Source organism: Panthera leo, chromosome B4 (genome assembly GCF_018350215.1).
Source record: "Panthera leo isolate Ple1 chromosome B4, P.leo_Ple1_pat1.1, whole genome shotgun sequence".
In the NCBI taxonomy this organism is placed as follows: domain Eukaryota; kingdom Metazoa; phylum Chordata; class Mammalia; order Carnivora; family Felidae; genus Panthera; species Panthera leo.
In genome coordinates this window covers 27,970,878-27,986,578 of record NC_056685.1, presented here as the reverse complement: position 1 = coordinate 27,986,578, position 15,701 = coordinate 27,970,878, and the positions used below count along the sequence as shown (strand labels likewise).

Genomic DNA, 15,701 nt, shown 5'->3' with positions numbered 1-15,701 from the left:
TGGTACTATTTTTAAATTCATAAAGGATTTGCTACTGCCTTTGAGGATGAGAACTCACTTGTTCTGTGGCCAAGGAGCTTAGGATTGGAGGGTCAGTGTGCTTCCTCTGCCTTCACCCCAGTAATTTATTATCTGCCTCAAGGCGACCTCTCTTCTCCCCAGATGCCTGTTAAGGTCCCATAGAGCTCTGTCCTTAGCAGTAAATTACTCTTGCTAAAAAATGATTTGAGAATGGGCATGTGATGAATGTCCTCCAAAATACTACCCTTTTTTCCATTCAAACTTAAACTCTCCTTATGCCAGAAAAGATTTCCAGGGTACTGTAAACGTCTCTTTGGATATATAAAGGGAATTTGCCCCATCTTTTGACATGCTATGAATCCAAGAATCAATTAAAGGTGATCATTGTGCATCCAAGAGAATAAACTGTGTGGGCCTGGTTTCCCCCTCTTGTTTAAAGGACTTTTAATGAGAGCCAGGTGGTAAGTTTCTGGCCTGTGATGCTGAGCTGTACACAGGAGTCCTAATACATGCAACCATACCAGTTCTTTGTCCTGAGGATTATCCTGGGATGCTGTGAGCTTTGGGTTGTTCCTTGTCTAACCACAGAATTGCTGCATGCCCCTTGGAGGTATTTTACTCTCCTCTTCCATGTCTAGATGTAGTAGTGTTATTATGTGATATCAAATTTCTCCACAAAATGCCGTTGCCACTGGCTATTCATTTGTGTGCACCAACATTATTATTTGGCATACTTGGTCCATTTTGTCGTATTCAGTAACCTTCATGAGAAGTTCAGCATTCTGGCAGGGATCTTTCCCCTTGGCCACAGAGGAACCCTGTATTTCTCTGAACCTAAGAGATGGGAATGCAACAGAAGCAGCTGGAGATATGAAAATAACTAGGAACAAAATAGACATCAAGTTCAGGCAAACACTGAGAAAGAATTTCACTTAGCATAACGCTGTCCAGTTCCATCCATGTTGCTACAAAAGGCCATATTTCATTCTTTCTCATTGCCAGTATGGAAACCAATTTGACAATAAATTTCATGTTGAAAGAAAAGAATTTCTGCAGAAGTGGAATGCTGCACTGATGCTGCACATTCTGTAGGATTCAGTGGCTGCCACATAGCAGTCTTGAACAAGGAAAAAAGAACTGTATATATATTGACATGTGAGTTCATACCTCAAGCTCATCTGTCAGATGACAGAGTTCAGACTACATATTTTACTCTTAGACCCACGTGGGCGATTAATACCACATGCTAAATACATGCATATAATGAGAAAAGAACAGAGAATTCTAAGATAGTTACACTTTCAAATAAAACTTTAGGACTTAACCAAAAAATGAATCAAGTAGGTGGATGATGTCAGTGCCTAAATTTCCGTTAATACTTTCAAAGTGTGCTTTTTTTAATGTAAAAAAATACGTTTCATGAATTGGAAAGCCAATGCTTATTGAGATACACAATGCCTTCGAGTGAGCATTCCAAGAAAATGAATATCTCATTCTGGCATGGATTGTTCTTTCTTCGCCTTTCCTAGTCAACACAGCCACATTTCTTCAGTTACATGTCCTATTGCCCCTGAGACTCCTGGGCCGTCCCACCCAACAGCATTAAGGTTGCTGTATTACCATAAAAGTCTACCCTGTGAGTGAAACAAATGGGCTACGTTAGCACACATAAAAAAGCAGCCTTCCCTCCTGGATTGAAGAAAACATACACCCAACACTGTGGTTGCTGGAGTTTTGGTCTTCCTGAGAGGATGATGACTTCCAAAGTGCAAAAAGCTTTACCCCAGTCCACAAAGACTTCCATAATCTTTGTGCTTTTTTTTTTTCCCCTTACAGTATTTTAATGCATAAAGTCTTAAATCTAAATCTGTCTTTGAGATCAGGGAGAAATATTTAAACATTTATGCATTCAGTTCATGATTCAGAGATTTATTTATAAGACTGTTGATTTTGGGACACCCAACTCTTGCATTTAAACTGCCGAAGTGAGTCATGTTTGTGGGAGGTAATTACTACCAGAAAGTACAACTAACTTGTAAGCTTCTCTTTAAAATGTCCACTCACAATCTACAATTACTGTAAATAACAGGCTACCAGGACTCTTGCCCTGTTTCATGGCTGTATATATTTATTATGAGTGCATTAGGCTATACCCAAACATACTTTTGTCACAGAGGGGTTCTTGGAGGAGAAACGTGTCCATTTATTAAAGTATCAGTATAGATTTCTGAGGATGTAGGTTTGAGAAGATACATCTCAAGGTTTCCCTTCCATTATAGGGACCAATGCCCAGAGAACAGCTGTCTCAAGAGTAAGAATAGATTCCAATTGGTAGAAAATGTATACATATGGTTTGTGCATCATTAAAGATCAGATCCAACCCCCTGAAATTAGAGGAGGAGCTTCCTCTTTTCAACACCTCAGTGCCTCTGTCAGGCTGATTTTGTGTCTTTCTAAGGGGTTCTCTGATCCTCCATTTAGGGAGTGATGAGGCCCGTGCCCATCTGACTAGCAGCAGAGTGGGTAGCTTCCTGTGGGCCATGATGCCACGGTTTCTGAGAACATCCTGCAGTTAAAATATTCATGACTGATTCTTTATCAGTCAGTGCCTAAGATTTCACAGATAAGATGGCTAGAGAGCTAGTAGTGTGGAAAGGAGAAAGAGTAGGAGGGAATTCGGTGTCTGGAGTCAGCTTAAATAAGAAACTGCTACGGCAGGAATTGGCAAAGGCATCAGAAAGGGAAGGCTGAAATTTCCATAGACCAAGCTCCAGCTGCTTGATGGTTTTACCCTGCCTTTGACCTAACCTTGCTTAATACAGCTCAGCTGTGATTAAGACTGTGAGGCCTCCCAGTCTCCTCCAAAAGTCCTTGACTCCTGAGCCAAACATATACTCTTCTTTGGTGGGTTTGAGACTTAACCAACCATACAACCATGCCTGCTTCGGCTGCCTACGGCTCATCTGGCTTCTTGGAACTGTCCATATTCGTTCATTCTGCGATCACTTCCTTGTCATTTATTCACTAACCACTTACTGACTACACTCTATGGGTCAGTTGTTGTGCTAGGTGCTGGGGTACATCTGTGAGCATCACCCAGTCCCTACTGGGGAGATAACCATAAAGAGCAACAATTTCAAAGCTGTATGATAAATGCTACTTGGGGAGGGGGCAAGCGTGTATACCTGATCTTGGAGAGCAGAAAACACTTGCTGTGAGTTCCCATGTTTAGGCAAAGACCTAAAGGAAAAGTAGGAGATAGGCAGGAGACATGGTGGGTGGGGGGGGAAGGTAAAATATTCAGTGCAGGAGAAGAGGTGGAGGTCAAAGCCCGTGAGAAACAGGAAGATCCAATTCACAGAGAACTGTGATTAGTTCTCAGTGGGCGGAGCAGGGAGTAAGACGAAGGTGGAGTGATGACTGTGACGGCCCTTTCCTGCCACGTTAAGGTGTTCAAACCTGAGTGGGATCTCTCGAAGGGTGCATCCTGTACACTGTGTTTCCGTGAGAACAGCCATTTACTGGATGCTGACACACTCCTATCTAGGCATCTAGGCTTGACGCTGGGCAACTTAATAAGCTCTCGGCCATTTGGCCAAGCTTTCTGACTCTCCTGACCGCCCACGGTTCACCTCAGCTGTGACCAGAACCAGCGCACTGTTGGCATGGTCCGAGCGCTGGCATTGCCCAAAGTTCTTCCTGCCTCCTTCATCTCTGTGATCCGCTGGGCCTACAGCACACCGACGGGGCTCTAGTTTACATGTTTATCAAAATTCTCTTGCTTCATTTTGACTCGAAATCTGGACCATGTAAAAATATATGAACTTACTGTTCATTCAACAAGTATGAAGTTAACTGTGCGCAAGGGAGTATGTGTTCCATGTAATACAGTAATGGGCAGAAAAGAACTAAGCCTCCACTTCAAGGAGTTGATATTTTAGAAGAAGACAGCTATCAGATGGTGATAATTATTGTGTAGAAAATGGTTATGAAAACATGATCATCATGTAGAAAACTTAAGCAGGCAAGGGCTGCTGCAGGATGTTATTTTACTGGAGAATTATAATATGCATGCACACAGTGGAATAGATACGTGCTATTGTACCATACACATGTACCAACAGGTTTGTTAACGACCTTATTAGAGAATTCACATAACAACTTTGAAATCATAGACTTTGACAGTCATGTCATTGTCGCTTATAAATTTCAGTTTTCATGACTCTTTCTGATTTTTAGTTTATTCAGTGTGTGATTTTAATTTTAGCCTTGCAGTATAATAAACAGGATTTTGCAATAATCCTGTAGTCTAAATGCCTGTGGCTTAAAGAACGTGACTCGATGCATTTCTGAACTAGGATTTTGCTTTACAAAAATAAGAGCTCAGCACTTCGCTATTTATATTTTATCTTAATTTTCCATTTGGAATGATGGACAAGCATTCCTTGTACAACCTCGTGATCAATAGTAGGGATTTTGATAAGGAGTAACACAGTCCTCCGCTATTTGCCTAATAGGAGTGAAGAAAAGGGGAAGAGAGAAGCAACATTTGAAGAAAAAGGAGCCGAGATTTTCCAGGATTGGACGACAGCACAAACGCTCAGATACAGAGTACACTAGTAGCAGGTGAGATAAATGAAAATGAGTATACAACATAGTGAAGTTGAAGAACATCAAGACTAAAGAGAAAAGCCTTAAAAGCTTTCAGGGATAAAAGATTCCATGCAGAGGAGCACTTGATAGACTGACAGAAGACTGTCATTACTACAATAGCTGTGAGAAGACAGTAATGTCTGCATGACCCTGAGAGAAATTAACTGTCAATCTAGCATTTTATCTTCAGCAAAACTATTTAAAATGGATAAATAGGCACTTTTCTAATTACAAAGATTTAGACAATTAACCAACCAATAGACTCTCAACGTAGTATGTACTTAAAAAGAAAAAAGAAATGAACCCAGAGGGAAGGTTTAGAACACAGGATAATGATGAACACAGATGTTGGTAGAAATAAAAGATAGTATATTAACAACTGACTGCTAGAAAAGTTTTTAGGGTTATAAAAGATAAAAAACTGAAGCTTTAAACAACAATATGAAGTGTTCAGTGGGAGACGGTTAAAATGCTGAACAACTTAACTTTAAAAAGACATTATAGGTAGGAATATATTTTTAAAGTTTAGTGGTAATCACCAAAAGGATAGAATCTATAGCTTCTTTTTTTTAAATTTTTTAATGTTTATTATTTACTTTTGAGAGAGAGAGAGACAGAGTGTGAGCAGGGGAGCGGCAGAGAGAGAGGAGACACAGAATCCGAAGCAGCTCCAGGCTCCAAGCTGTCAGCACAGATCCTGACACAGGGCTCGAACTAACAAACCGTGAGATCATGACCTGAGCCGAAGTCGGACACTTAACCAACTGAGCCACTCAGGTGCCCCAGAATCTATAGCTTCTGAACAAGCAGAAGGGAGAAACAGGAAGATCAAAAACGTTATCAATCCAACAGAAGACAGAGAAAAGGGAACCTGCAAAGGAAATGAGAGTAAATTAAAATTATGAATGTTAGAAATATATGCTATATATCAACAATCACAATAGCTAAGAGTGGATTTAACCAGGAGTTGGCAACCTTTTTCTGCAAAGGACCAAATAATAAATGTTTTAGGTGTTGTGGGTCACATATACTTTCTTCAGTCCTTTAAAGACCTAAAAAACCATTCTTAGCAAGCCATCCACAGATTGCCAGCTGGATTTGGCCAATGGAAGGAGTTGGTTGACCTCTGGATCAAAGTTTTAACAGTCAAAAATTTCCAGATTGGACTTTTTTTTTTTTAAGCCAGCTATATATTTCTCGTAAGAGAAGAGCCTTAAAGCACATAAAGGACTTATGATGAAGGGTGGGGAAATATATACTTACAAGTATAGTAACCGAAGGGAAGCTAGCTGGCACCCCTGGACACAAGGATTCAAGTGCAGGTAGTTCATTTTGGAGGGGAGGGTGCTGTGTCTCAGGAAACACCTGCAGGGAAGTGGTGACATGAGAAAGGGAAGAGAAGAAGCCAATTGATCAAAGATGTGTTATCAGCCACTTACCACTATGGGAAACTGGAGAACAGTCCCCTGAGGAACTTTGGAAGACAGAGCAGAATGTGCCTCAGAGACATTCACCTGAGGAGCAAGGAAGCTTGAGTATTTATTGACCAACTCTTGGACCATCATTGTTGAGTGGTGACCCTGGGGACATTAACTCTCTGGCTCTCCTGGCTTGCCTTTTGGATAAGTAGAGTGTTCTACCAAGGCTAAGAAAAAAAAAAAAAAAAGCCCTCGAGCACAAAGTCACAGTTTCTTACAGCAAGCAGTCTTTACACATAGAGGTGAGCGCTGAAGTGACATGCGTTGGGCAAGGTGTGCATATTCTGCTACACTTGTCCTACATTAATAGAAGTCAAACTGAATTAAGGGCAAAAGGCACTGAAAGGGGTAAATGGGAGATTACATAATAATAGAGGAACAATCCACCAAAAAACCAAACCAATCACGAATTAGCTCGAGACCTAGCATCAAAATATGCAAAGCAAAAATTGACATAATTACAGGGATCAATTGACAAATTTATAATCCTAGTTGAAGATTTTAATAAACCTTTATAAGAAATGAATAGATCCAGCTGACAAAAACTAGTAAGGAAAATAGAAGATATAGTGGAAAATATTAAATTGTAATAATAACCTACAAAACGAATGTAAAGGGGGGAAAAATTCTGACTGAAATGGCTCCCACTGGGCTAAAATCAAGGTGTCAGCAGGGCTGTGTTCCCTCTGGAGGCTCTAGGAGAAAACCCATTTCTTTGCACTTTGCGGCTTCTAGAGACCACATGCATGCCTTGGTTCGTGGCACCTTCCTCCATCTTCGAAACCAGTTGCCTGACCTCTGTAAAACTCTCTCTATCTTGCCTTTCTTTTTTATTATTATTATTTTTAATGTTTTTATTTATTTTTGAGACAGAGAGAGACAAAGCATGAGCAGGGGAGGGTCAGAGAGAGGGGGAGACACAGAATCCGAAGCAGGCTCCAGGCTCTGAGCTGTCAGCACACAGCCCGACGCGCGGCTCAAACTCACAAACCGCGAGAGCATGACCTGAGCCAAAGTCGGACGCTTAACCTACTGAGCCACCCAGGCGCCCCATATCTTGCCTTTCTTTTTCACTTCTAAGAACTCTTGGGATTACATTAGTTCTGTGCAGATAATCAGGATCTTCTCTCCATATCAAAATCCTTAACTTAGTCATGCCTGCAAAGTCCCTTTTGCCACGTAAGGTAACATAATCAGAGATTCCAGGACTAGCACGTGGAATCTCAGAGGGGGGTCATCATTCCACCCACCACACAAGCTGTATAAAGTTTTGCATCCTGTGCATTAGAGACAGAGATACATTTCCAAAGCTGATTTAGATTGAGAAACTTCAAACCACATTCTTTCTTCAGATGGGTTTTGGAATTCTCTTTTAGTGCTATACTAGAAGTCGTCACATAAGGTTTAGGTGAATTGTTAAGTGTAACCAACCACAGTATAAAATAACAAACCCTAAAAGTTGCATGTAAGAGCTGCTCTGGCACCTTTATTTCCTCACTTCCTCCATATTCGCTGCAGGATTTGCTCTCACCTATAATACTAGAGAATGTATCTTTGCTTACAAACAGTGTGGACAAGTCATTTTTCTATCATAAAACACAAAGTTAATATGGTTGAGCCGATAGTTTTATATACAGTGCTATATACATCCTTCCATAGAAAGTACACTTTCTTTTCACAAACTTTAGAATATTTCTCCTTATTAATTATGTACTAAATAACAAAGGAAACAGTAAGTTTATTTTTTTTTGATTTTTTAAATGTTTATTTTTGACAGAGAGAGAGAGAGAGAGAGAATGAGTGGGGGAGGGACAGCGAAAGAGAGAGAGACACCGAATCTGAAGCAGGCTCCAGGCTCTGAGCTGTCAGCACAGAGCCCGACATGGGGCTCGAACTCACAGACCTTGAGATCATGACCTGAGCCAAAGTCGGACGCTCAACCGACTGAGCCACCCAGGCGCCCCAAAATTTTAAAGAATTGTTAACATATAGAGAAATTCTCTTACCTGAATGAAATTAGAAGTCAACAATATAAAGATGGGGAAAATATCCTTGGAAACTTAAATAACATAAGCTGAAGAGGAAATCACACTAGAAATTACAGTTAGTGCTAAACAGGAAAGAACATACTACATAATAAATTGCTAAAGCTATGACACTTAGCAGTGAAGGTATAGCACAAAAATAACTTTATAAAAAAGTATAAATTTAAAATAAGCCAGTGATTGGGTTAAGACACTAGAAGAAAGCTGTAAAATGAAGCCAGGAAATATAAAAGAAAAGAAATAATTTTATAAAAATTAAGTAAAACACAAAGGAACAGTAGCGAGGATAAACAGATCCAGAAACTGATGTTTGGAAAAAACTACTGACAGGTCAAGATTTTTTAAAAACATAAATGATTGCTCTGAACAAATTTATGCTCTGAATTTAAATATTTAGATTAAAATTTTCTTTAAATAGAATCACAAAAATTAGCCAGAGGAAAAATTGGACAACATGAATAGTCTAATAGTCATTAAAAAAGATTAAATTGGTAAACAAAACTGTCTTCCCCTACCAAAGAGACATCGGGTACTGATGATTTTATGGCAGAGTGCTATATCTTTAAGGTGCAGATAATCTCCAACTTGCACACATTATTTCAGGGAATTGGAGAAGAGGAAAAGCTACTTAGCTCATTTTAAAACCTAGCGTGCTGTGGAGATCAGGGAAAATGTAATAAAAGAAAACTATAGATCCATTTCATTTATGACCACAGCAGGAAAACATTCTAAACAAAATAGTAGCAAATCAACTTCAGCAGTATTTATGTTTAAGTTGAGTTCATCTCAGAAATGGATGGGTGACTTCAGAAGGAATTCTAAAATTTTTTGATGTAACTACATTAAGAGATTAAGAAAATCTCTATGATTATCTGAGTAATTCCAGAAAAAGCACATGTTAAAAAAATCAATTCATGATGATTTTTAAAAATCTTAGCAAACTAGGAGCAGAAAACTTAATATTCAAAATGTACAATAATCATGCATATTGATGAAACTTTAAATGTGGTTTCATTAATGTCAGGGACCAAATAAATATATTTCATGTCACCACTTCTATTCAAGAGTGTACTAGCTGTTTTAGACAATCTAATAGATGAACAAAAACATAAGAGGTACAAGAATTGTAAAGACCTGAAACGTATTTATACACATATAAAACTTAAATGTAATATTATTTCTAATAGTAAATCAATAAAAATTCTAAAAGTAATTTGAAACTTGGCCCAAATTTTTGGATAAGCTTAGCATAATTAATAACATTCCAAATAATCCATTAGAGAATCATCACATAAAACATATTTTTTCTAATGACAACAAAAACTATAATTTACCTAAGAACAAATCCAACAGAGATGTACAAGACAATTAAAAAGAAAATAAAGCATCATTGAAGTAATGGGAATCTCAAATAAATGGAAGAGTCTCAAATAATTGGAGGAATACATGTTTTTGGATTGGGAGATTTATTATAATAAAGACGGCAATTGTTTACAAATTAATTTATAAATTCAATGTAGAATCCAATTCCATTTAAAATATCATCCCAGTTTTATATAGAACTTGATAAATGGCCTTAATGTTCATATGGTAGAGAAAAGAACAAGAATAGCCAAAATACATTTAAAGAACAAGCTGGGAAAGAGATCAATGCTTTTGACAAAATTATACTGATTAAGTATACTGCACCTGGGTGGTTCAGTCGGTTCAATGCTTCGGCTCAGGTCATGATCTCATGGTCTATGAGTTCAAGCCCCGTGTCAGTCTCTGTGCTGACAGCTTAGACAGATTCTGTATCTCCCTCTCTCTGTCCCTCCTCTGCTCATGCGCACTCTCTCTCTCTCAAAAATAAATAAACATTAAACATTTTTTTAATTATACTGATTAATACAGTTTTGGCACAGGGATAGACAAGATGCCCAATGGAATAGGATACAGAGCTCAGTCTCATGCATACAGTGACACTTAATATTTGTCAGGAGCTGTATTACTGATGAGTGGCATAATAAAATGGTGGTGGGAAATTAGTTATCAATATGGAAAAAGATAAACCTTAATTCTTTGCTCATTCCCTAGGCTGAATTAAATACTAAATGTGTAGAGCAGCATTCTAAAAATTCAGAACATAGTATTAAAAATGTCATTAAAATTTGCAGATGGAAAGAGTTCTTAAACAACATACAAAAGAAGTCAAGGACAAAATTGATAAATTTGACTCCTTTAAAATATTGAACTCCTTTATAAAAGAGATAAAAGTTAAGATAAAACACAGACTGAAAGAAGATGTTGACAATGCACATAGTTGACAAAAGATCAGTTGCCAGAATATATAATGATTCCTACAAAAGAAAGAAAGAAAGAAAGAAAGAAAGAAAGAAAGAAAGAAAGAAATAGCTCAATAATATAGGCAAAGTATTTGGTGGGGGACAGTGAGGAATGAATAAACCAAGTACTGAGGATTTTTAGGGCAGTGAAAATACTCTGTATGGCACCATAATCATAGGTACATGCCGTTATATATTTGTCCAAACCTATGGGATGTACACCACCAAGCGAGAACCATAATGTGAACCATGGACCTTCGGTGATAATGTAGGTTATCAGTGTAGGTTTCTCAATCATAACAAATGTACCACTTTTGAAGGAATGCTGATAATGAATGTGCGGGTGCAGGTGCATATGGAAGTCTCTGTAGCTTCCCCTCAATTTTGTTGTGAACGTTGAACTGCTCTAAAAGACTGAAGTCTTAATTTTTAAAAGTAGGCAAAGTTATATGAGATGGCAGTTTATAGAAGAGGAAAAAATATTGTGGTCGTGGGGGGGAAGCATAGTTACAGGGCTAAGGGAGTGTAGAGTATATGAAGAGGATAGTTGAAGTAATGGGTCTTGGAATCCAAGCTGGATAGGAAGGCAGTAGAGAAAGGGAGAAAGTGAGAGCTGAGGGGATAGATATTTCTCTGAGGTTGCAGAAGAGTGATAGTGGGGGTTACCTGAGCCGGCAAGGTAAAGGACAAGGTGCTGTTTGGAGAGCTTTCCACTGGTGATTTTGTAGTGGAGCTTTTTTTCCTCACTTAATAGTATACCCTGGATGTTTTTACCATTTCAAAAGTCATAGTTCTGTGTCACCCATTTTAATATACAATTCCATTTTTCAGATGTATCACTATTTAATTAACCAATCTCTTACTGTAATCAGTTTTAAATTATAGTAAAAAGCTTATTATTTAAAGTGCTTATGATCCTTCCAGAAATCCTCACCAAGAAGCCTGTGACTTCCTGGAGACGGTGGAAGAAGCCCTGTGGTTCTAGAGAAACTCAAGACCAAAGCTACTGACTGACTTCCTCACGGAGGGGGCACAGCCTGGAATATTCCTCTGTACCCTCGAGTCATGTTGGGAGAGAGATCAGGTTCTTCTAACTTGCCCATTAATGTATATGAATTACTTAGTTAATGCCACACTGTTCACTGAGTTGCTTCTGTTTGAAAAGAGCTGTATCAGACCCTGGAAATGTAAAAATGCTGTCCAATGTAGAAGGTATAATTGGATGAGGACATAAGTTACTACAATGCAAAGTTAAATCAGAGGCAGATTTAGCATGAAGTGAATGAAACTCCAGTGTCAGTGCCCCTCACTTACATGGGCCCCTTCTGATGCTCTAGGAGAAACCCTATGAACATACTTATGTGCTCATACATTTTGGTAAACTTTGCAAAAGTGAGAATTAAGAAAAAAAAAAAACAACTTCAGTTAAACTGTCTTTTTCCTGTCTTACTTCCCCTACTGTTGAAATGCCCAAGGACATTTTTGAGTCCCAGCAAACGAATTGTACGAAGGACACGTTTAGCTGAGTTTATTGAAATATACGTATGGGATCATAAATACTTCATTTCAGAATGACCTGATTGCCAGCTGCACTCGTGGAGGAGTGATTTCTAGAAACATCTTACTACCCCTGTGCTGATTCGTTGGGTTCATGGCTTGATGGTGTAGAACAGAGGCTTTACCGTGACAGGAACATGCCGGGTGGCACTCAGCCCAGGAAGTAGGTGGGTCCTGGAGGAGACACCAGAGTTTGAGGTGTACATGAGGCAAGAAAATAGTCTGTGGAGAATTCTTCTAATCAGACATGTAAAGCTGTGAGTGGAGGGCGTCGTTCTCAAAAGTGCCTGGTCGGGAATACTCTTAACGACACAGCATAAGCAGTTATATACTTATACGTGCACCAATTTTTCTTTTTGTTGGTAATTGCACAAAATGAGGCACAACCTGGTGGCAGCACTATAAAGAGTGAGTCCATCTATAGGTGAAGTTGTACATTCTATTCATTCCAATTAGCAGCAATAAAAAATGTGACCAGCCATTACAGAAGACTGAATTATATTTCCATTTTCTCTACAGAAAATACTATAATTAAGTAACTCCAATAGGCAGTTACTGAATGAAAATGTTATTTTTCCAGATTTTATAATAATTATTACATTTGTTAACTTGTTAAAATTTGATTTGGTTGTGATTTCTTTATTCTAAATAAATATGCATTTTCTTATCTAATTTTGATTAATCACTTTCAACTATTTTTCCTAAAGAGGTTCCCCTGAAATTACTTAAACTTCAGGACCTACAGAAGTTTTTACTAGATCTGCCCCAGTACAAAGCAGTGAACATCATAAAGGGGAGTTTTTTTAAATTTTTTTTATGTTTTTTAAAATTTATTTTTGAGAGAGAGCGAGCGCATGAGTGGGGGAGGGGCAGAGAGAGAGGGAGACACAATCTGAAGCAGGCTCCAGGCTCTGAGCTGTCAGCACAGAGCCCGACGAGGGGCTCGAACCCACAAGCCATGAGATCATGACCTAAGCTGAAGTCGGACACTTAACCGACTGAGCCACCCAGGCACCCCATGAGAGAGGAATTTAAGGGGATCTGTAGGAGTTCTTAAAAGGAAAAAATATCCATGACAGAGGTGATCAAAGAAGGGTTTTATCTGAGCTATGATAAAGCAGAAGAACCTGAATTCAGAAATATGGCAAACAGTGTTCTAAATGAAACAGGGAATTCTTCATAACTTTTTTTAAAGTTTATACACAGTGTAGTTTTAATGAGTTAAGCATATGGCTATCCCAATAGCCTTCTACACATACAATTACAAATACATTTTAGTGAAAAAGATCTTGCTAGAAAGATGATTTTTTCACAGCATAATTTCAATGAGTTAAGCATACAGTTGTTCCCATAGGCTTCTTCACATATGTTTACAAACATGTATCTTTTTATTTATGTATTTATTTATTATTTTTAAAATTTTTCATTTTAATTCCAGTTAACATACAGTATTTTATTAGTTTCAGGTGTGTCAACACTTCCATACATCGTCCTGTGCTCATCTTCATGACTTTTTAATAATGTCTCTCCCTGGATCTACTTACTCAAATACTTGTTTGTCATTGGCACACCCCTCTCATGACCTTCACACCCTTTCTGATTCCATATCTGAAAACCTTTTCTGCTGGTGTTTTGTGGACATGGGCTCAAATAACAGATTAGCACAAACTTGGTGGATGTTCAAGAAAGAGAAATTTCTCAGGCTGGATTCCAGGTAGGAGTCCAAACCTAGAGAAATGTGACAGTTCTGTAATGTAGTCCAGGTCTATTTCATAAATTAGGCCAACACGAACATTACATAAACAATGCAAACCTTCTCCCCCGTTATTTAATTATGACATGATTAGCGAACAAGAGTTAGAGGGAGTCCTATTTTTGAGCTTTAGGCTGGGGTCCCCCTCAAGCATACATGAGAAGGAAACAACCATAATGTGCAGAAGTCAAGGACAAGAAGAGTTTCTCCTATGCAGTAGTGTGGCCTAGATACCATCCCATCACACCATATCCACGACAAGATCGTGTGTGTGCATGTGTGTGTGACAGAGACACACACACAGAAAGACTGAGAACAGAGATGGAGACTTAGACCCACCATGTTCTGCAGTGGTTAGGGGATCCCTGAAGGAAGTGCCTGGTACTCTGTATCTCCACTTACTTCTTTCCCCATCTAGGACCACTTCTTCCACTGGGAGGCTCAGCCTTCCAGAGGTCTGGTGATTCATCAGGCAGTCCTAGGGGCCTTTGAGTTTGGATGACTCAGTATTGAGTGAGCTTACTGTGAACCTAGCTGACATCAGCGGGGAGAAGACAGCACCACAAACATAGACAGTCAGTCCCTGGGGTCTGAGAAACAAGGCTGGAGGCAGATCAAACAGCTGAGTAGTTGCTGAGTCATAGAAGGAAGAGCCGAGTGCCCTAACTGCTGGAGATGGGCATATGGGAGCAATGAATTCTGACTTCCTTCTTCTCAGGGGCTGATACTCCAGGTTCTGCTGAAATGCTGGGCCATCTGACCAGTCATCTGACCAGTTCTTCCCTATCATTGCAACTTGGTTCCAGTGACTGGGATCCTGCTTTTTGCTGATGACTAATCTGCTTTCAATTCACTCCTGCCTTGGTTTTCCAGGCCCCCTGGATTGATGGCTGAGCTCTGGATTTCTAAGGCATGTTACCTGCAGCAAGAATGACCCATGCTTGCTTTTCCCAGGGTGGGATAATTGTGTGTGATCCTGGCCAGGCTTCAGTCCTTGTTCTGCCAGTCTCTTGGGCACCTCCTCCTGTAAGACTTCCGATGGGAATGTAGAAGACACACACTTACACACTTGCCAGGTGTTAAATGCTGGGGACTTTAGTATTTGCCATTTAATGCAATTTCCTCCTTAAAACTATCCTCAAAGACAGGTATCTGATCTATTTTACAGATAAGGAAGCAGAGACTCAGAGGTTATATTACGTGTAGGTGTCAACAGATGATCAACTTCACTCTGGTTTTACTCTATCCTACTTCCATGAAATGTGCTCTTTTTTCCCTTCTTCAGAATCAAGGATAATAATATCTACAGGAATGTTTCAAGGATTAAATTAAATACTCAGTTTGTAAGTGCCTAATGTTATGTTTAACAAATAGCAGTTTCCTTATTTCATCTTATTCTGACTTGTATTTAGAAACCCTGGCTCTGCTGACAGAATTTGGGCTTGGCACACCTCCAGTATAGCATCAGAGCACATAGTAGGTTGTGGTAGGTATTGGATGGATGAATGAATGGATAGTCAATAGACGTATTTAAATTCCACTTAGGGTTTGTGAAACCTGAAGACCATCCTTCTCCCCCTACACTGTCCACCTTTTGACTGCCTACTATTTGGGTCCATAATCTGAATATTAGATCTGCTCTTTCACTGTATTTCTCTTCACTTGCAGCTGATGCTCCTCAGCTCATACTCACCTGTCCACAAGAACATGCTTATCTGTGTTACGTGTGCCTACTTACCAGGTCCCAGGCTCTCCTAGCTTGTCTATGCCTTTTCTTTTCAAGTCACCATCCTGGTATTTTGGACTAAGGAGGCTGAACAAGAGGGAATGTGTTTAGCCGTGTGAGTGGTCCTGAAGGGGCCAGTCTACT

General features: G+C 39.2%; 1 long non-coding RNA gene across 1 annotated transcript in view; it reads left to right on the top strand.

Moving 5' to 3' along the window:
- LOC122224023 overlaps positions 1–12,745 on the top strand; it is a 68,803-nt gene extending 56,058 nt beyond the window's left edge. The window contains exons 3-4 of the long non-coding RNA XR_006204628.1: positions 4,539–4,647; positions 11,446–12,745. This is a non-coding gene — a long non-coding RNA (uncharacterized LOC122224023). The remainder of the gene's footprint in view (positions 1–4,538; positions 4,648–11,445) is intronic.
- Positions 12,746–15,701: the final 2,956 nt, after the last annotated feature.